This window comes from Capsicum annuum, chromosome 10 (genome assembly GCF_002878395.1).
Source record: "Capsicum annuum cultivar UCD-10X-F1 chromosome 10, UCD10Xv1.1, whole genome shotgun sequence".
Classification (NCBI taxonomy): Eukaryota; Viridiplantae; Streptophyta; class Magnoliopsida; order Solanales; family Solanaceae; genus Capsicum; species Capsicum annuum.
In genome coordinates, this window is record NC_061120.1 from 100,281,628 (window position 1) to 100,286,962 (window position 5,335).

Below are 5,335 nucleotides of genomic sequence, written 5' to 3' on the forward strand. Positions count from 1 at the left end.
TGAGTCACTAAACTTGCATTCCAAATACTCTATCTTGGACCTACACAACCTGAACCCCCTTAGATAACAGGTTTTGCCTCTTAACCTCAAATTTCTCATTCACACTCCCCGCGTCTCATCAATCAGCACTAAATCATCCGTAAATAACATACACCATGACACCTCACCTTGAATACTCAGCATCAACACGTCCATCACCAGTGCAAAAAAGAACGGGCTAAGAGTCGATCCTTGATGCAAATCTCTCTCGACCAGAAAATGCCCTGAGTCTTCTCTTGTTGTCCTCACCCGAGTCTTTCCTCCATAGTACATATCCATAATAGCTCTGATGTATGCCATCGAAACTCCTCTCACCTCTAAGCATCTCCAAAGGACCTCCTTAGGGACTTTGTCGTACGCCTTCTCCAAATTGATGAAGACCATGTGCAAATCCCTCTTTTTTCCCTATACTACTCCACCAATCTTCTCACCAGGTGGATTGCCTCTATCATCGAGCGACTAGGCATAAAACCAAACTGATTCTCCAAAATAGACACTACCCTCCTCAATCTTCGCTCAACCAACCCCTCCCAATTCTTGATAGTGTGACTCAACAGATTAATACCCCTATAGTTGTTGTAACTCTGAACGTCACCCTTGTTTTTATATATGGAATCATCGTACTCCATCTCCAAGCCTCCGACATTCTCATGGTCTTGAAAATGGCGTTGAACAAATCAGTCAACCACCTTAAGCCTTTCCTACCAGCATACTTTCAAAAATCCACCGAAATCTCGTTAGGCCCCGTCACCCTACCTCTCTGCATCCTACGAATAGACTCTTTGACCTCTTCTACCTTAAAACGTCTATAGTAACTGAAATCACAGCTCTCCTCCGAGCACTATAACTCCCCTAACACAATGTCTCTGTTCCTCTCCTTATTTAAAAGTCTATCAAAATACTCCTTCCATCTCTTCTTAATATAGCCATCTTCCACCTAAACTCTACCGTCCTCCCCCGTAATGCACTTCACTTGATTGAGGTCATGCCCCTTCCTCTCCCTAGCCTTAGAAAGCTTATACAACCTATTCACCTCCCCTATCTTCTAACACTACATACAAACTCTCAAATAATGTTATCTTAGCAGCTGTAACCACTAAATTAGCCTATTTTCTTGTAACTTTTTACACTTCTCATTTACCCGCTTCTCCTATTTATCTTTACTCCCAATAAAATTAAGATACGCCCCCTTCTTGATATCCACTTTCTTCTTAACTTCTTCATTTCACCACCAGTCTCCCTTATGTCATCCTGTCTGACCCCTCGAAACCCCCAACACCTCTTTAGCCATCTTCTAGATGCAGCTGGCCGCCTTATCCCACGTGACATCTACATCCCCCCTACATACCTATACCCCTATTCCCTCCACCTTCTCCTTTAACTCTAGAGCAGTAATTGGCATTAATCCAGCCCACTTAATTTTAGTTCACCTCTCTCCAACCCTACTCTTCTTTCTCTTCTTGATAAATAAGTCCATCACCAGAAACCTGTGCTGAGTCGAAAGATGTTCACTTAGAATGACTTTACAATCCTTACAAAGAACCCCATTCCCCTTCCAAAGTAGTAGAAAGTCAATCTGAGTCTTGGCTGATGCGCTTCAGAAAGTAATAAGGTAATCCCCCTTCTTTGGGAAGCTCGAATTCACAACCACCAGCCCAAAATCCTTTGCAAATTACAATAGAGAACCCCCTTACCATTTTTGTCACCGAAACCAAACCTCTATGCGCCTCATCATAACCTCCCATAAAAACTCCAATGTGCCCGTTGAAGTCCTCTGCTATGAAAATCTTCTTTAAGCTAGGCACGCTTCATCCAAAGCCTCCCAAAAACTCGCTTTCACCTCCTCTCGCAAGTCCACATGTGGCATATAACACTACATACATGCATTGTAAACCCCCCAATGATCAACTTAATCATCATCAGCCTATCACTTACCCTCTTAACCTCCACCACCTGCCCTCTCAGCTTCTCATCCACTAAGATGCCCACTTCATTATGATGCTTGTCACTGCCTGAGTACCACAACTTGTACCTATCCACATCCCTGGCCTTAGAACCTACCCACTTAGTCTCCTGAACACATGCAATATTAATCCTCCCCTTATTAAGAATCTTTACCAACTCTACGGACTTACCCTGAAGGGTCCCTATGTTCCAAGACCCTACCCTCATCCTATCTTCTCTCACCTCTTGCCTAACATTTCCACCTCTCCCCGAACTATCATAAACACCTAGCCTATGTCTCCTACCCACCCCTGCCCTCCCCTTTGCCTCTTCCTAAAACCGCCCCAAACCCCAACTCCCTCAACTCCTTCGGATATGACCCTACTCTATTTTCAACCCCCACAGCCACTACTCAATAATCGTAACAAAGCCCCAATAGACCAGCAGACAGACTGAAAAATAAAGATAACAATAATATGAAAATAGTAGGTGAACAACAGATATTCATGAGAATACACTGTCCCACTAATAAGCTAGCCGGGCACAACTATTATCATAGAAACAAGTAGCAGACAAACAATAAAATAATAATGAAAAATATTAAAACAACACAATACACGGGAACTAAAAATGTAAGGTGTAACTAGATAAATAGGTTCAGATGTCACCGGATTACTGCTTTTGCTGGTTATGACAGTGTTGAGTTCCAAAAAGGGTTGCCAAAATAGAGCTATTGCAAAGAGGTCGTAGGGCGTCGCCGAAAATATTGCTGGAGCGTCTTCTTTGTTGTTGCTGGAATCTGGTCACCAATTGTCATTAGGCTAACTGTTTTAACTTATTCTAGTCGGTACTGACCCTACGCTGTTGTTGGAGTTAAGCCGGTAAAAAACCTAGATATGCCGATGATAGTAGATTCAATGTGGAAAAGAAGACTCAAAGTAGAGAGTGAGCCAGGGGAGAGAAAAATTTTGGGGAGAGAATGATCCTTTACCTGTTCCGACGCATTAGCTCCATCGCTGATGTCGAAGTCGGTGGTCTCTAGAAAATGACCATTTGTCAAGAACATTAAGGGGTTAGCCAGAAGGAGAGAGAATGTCTAGTCTTTAAATGTTCTTGAAAAATCTCTTAAAATGACAGCTGTGGGATTTGAACCCACACCCTTTTGAACTAGCGCCTAAATCTAGTGCCTTAGACCACTCGGCCAAACTGTCAGATAAAGAATAGTAGAATTCGCTAGAGGAAGGGGTTGAACCTTCGACTTTACGGTTAATAGCTACACGCTCTAACCAACTTAGCTACTCTAGCTTCTAAGGCGAATAGACAGTACTTAGACAATAACTAACATTTCATTAATGCTAATAGTCTAGCCAAAATACCCAAGTCCACAGTCATCCACAAAACCTCTATCAAACTAAAAACAATAATATATCGGGACAAGCCCCCGACAATAGCCAAGTACCAAATCTATACTAGTCTAGGACATAGAGTGATGAGACTATGAAAAGTAGATCTTATGGATTATGGAAGATCAACACTTCAAGGTCAATGGACAAATCCTCTCGAACACCTGTTCACTACGTAGAAGAAGAAGAAGAAGAAGAAGAAGAAGAAGATGTTCTAGACCCTATGTCGCGTGGGGAAATAGCATTCGAAGTTGGTTAGCGGTTGTAGCGCTAGCATGTAACCCAAGGATAAGGATAAAATAACATCATCATTCAATAACAAGTCAATATATAATATTCAATCATATTCATACACTTATCCTTACATATAGATATATTACATACCAACAAGACATCAAGGCTTATCAATATTTTTAATTCTTCAGTCATGAGACATAAAGTGGAGGACTTTAACATTTCATACTTAGGTTCAAACTGATCCTTATTAGGCATATAACTTTAATCACATTCTCAAACACATACTCATACACGTATACATACACGACATGTTCATATTATTCTTCCAAAGGAACATCAAGACTTACCAAGTATTCTCAATTCATTCATTCATGTGACATGGAGTGAAGAACTTCTAATCTTCCACCTTACCAATTTTATAACCTTAAGGTTCTTCGTTACATAAATCAAAAGAGATCGAAACCCAAACCAACTCAACCAACACACTACCTTTGACCAAGTCAACCAAGTTAACTAATTCAACCAATTTTATTAGACAGGGGGGGGGGACTCGGGCCACAAGAAATCTCTTTGGACTAGGAACTCAAATCACTAGCCATCTCATCGGACTTGAAACTCAAATCACTAGCTATTTCATTAGTAACTCGCTGGTTCATTAGACTAGGAACTCAAAACACTAGTTATTTCACCGATCTAAGAACTCGAATCACTAGTCTTTTCATTTGAAGAGGTACTTTAACCACAAGAGATCTCGTTAGACTAGGAACTTAAATCACTAGTCATATCGCTGGTCTAGGAACTCAAATCAATAGCCATGTCATTAGATGAGGAACTCAAATCACCTATCATTTCATAGGACTTGGAACTCGAATCACTAGTCATATCATTAGATAAGGAACACAAATCGCTCATCGTTATTGGTCGCCATTTAAACTCTTGACCCATTAGTTCATACATTAACATCCATACAATTCATTTCATATTTAAGGATATTAGCTCAATTAGACAGTTCAACACTATACAAGACCACATGGTCCTCATGCGAGCCTTCATTGCTCAACCATTTCAATAAGCCGATGCCTTGAAACATTTCATTATACAATTTAATTCATGGCCATCAAGACCAACATAGGACCATAAGGTCTTCATGGAAATATTTATAGATTAAACACTTTATTAGGCCAATGCCTCAATTCAAGTCATCATTCAATTCAATCAGAAGTTAACAAGACCCTTACTAACTCATTCATTCATTATTAATATTTCCATGCCATATTCTAGTTCCACACACAAATTCAAGTTCAAGATAAAGGAATCAAACCCCTTTCTTATCCATCAAACCAACATAGTCACAGTTTAACAAATTACATGGCTAACAACATCAACACAATATCAATTATCAAACATTTATACTTATAAGGACACCACCCTATTTAAAGCTATAAGTTAATCCATTACATGATTAAAAAGGTTCTTATCAACCCTTTACCAAGCATTTACAATCATTATAACTCAATACATGGACAACAAGGCCTTTACCATCCATCCACAAATATTCACATTCATATAGCTCTTATCATGATTCATTCATGTTCATAAGACTAATTTTATGGATACACATTAGACCTTCAGAAAACCATTTAACCACTAATCACCTAAATAGACTAAATGCATTGATTTATTCCTCATTAGCTCAAATTATGATCACCAAG

At 39.8% G+C, this 5,335-nt stretch overlaps 1 non-coding gene across 1 annotated transcript; it reads right to left on the bottom strand.

The window, feature by feature from the left end:
- Positions 1-3,114: 3,114 nt before the first annotated feature.
- Positions 3,115-3,194, bottom strand: TRNAL-UAG. Its single transcript is given in 2 exon segments — positions 3,115-3,150; positions 3,157-3,194. It is a non-coding gene; the product is annotated as a tRNA-Leu (tRNA).
- Between the last annotated feature and the right edge of the window lie 2,141 nt (positions 3,195-5,335).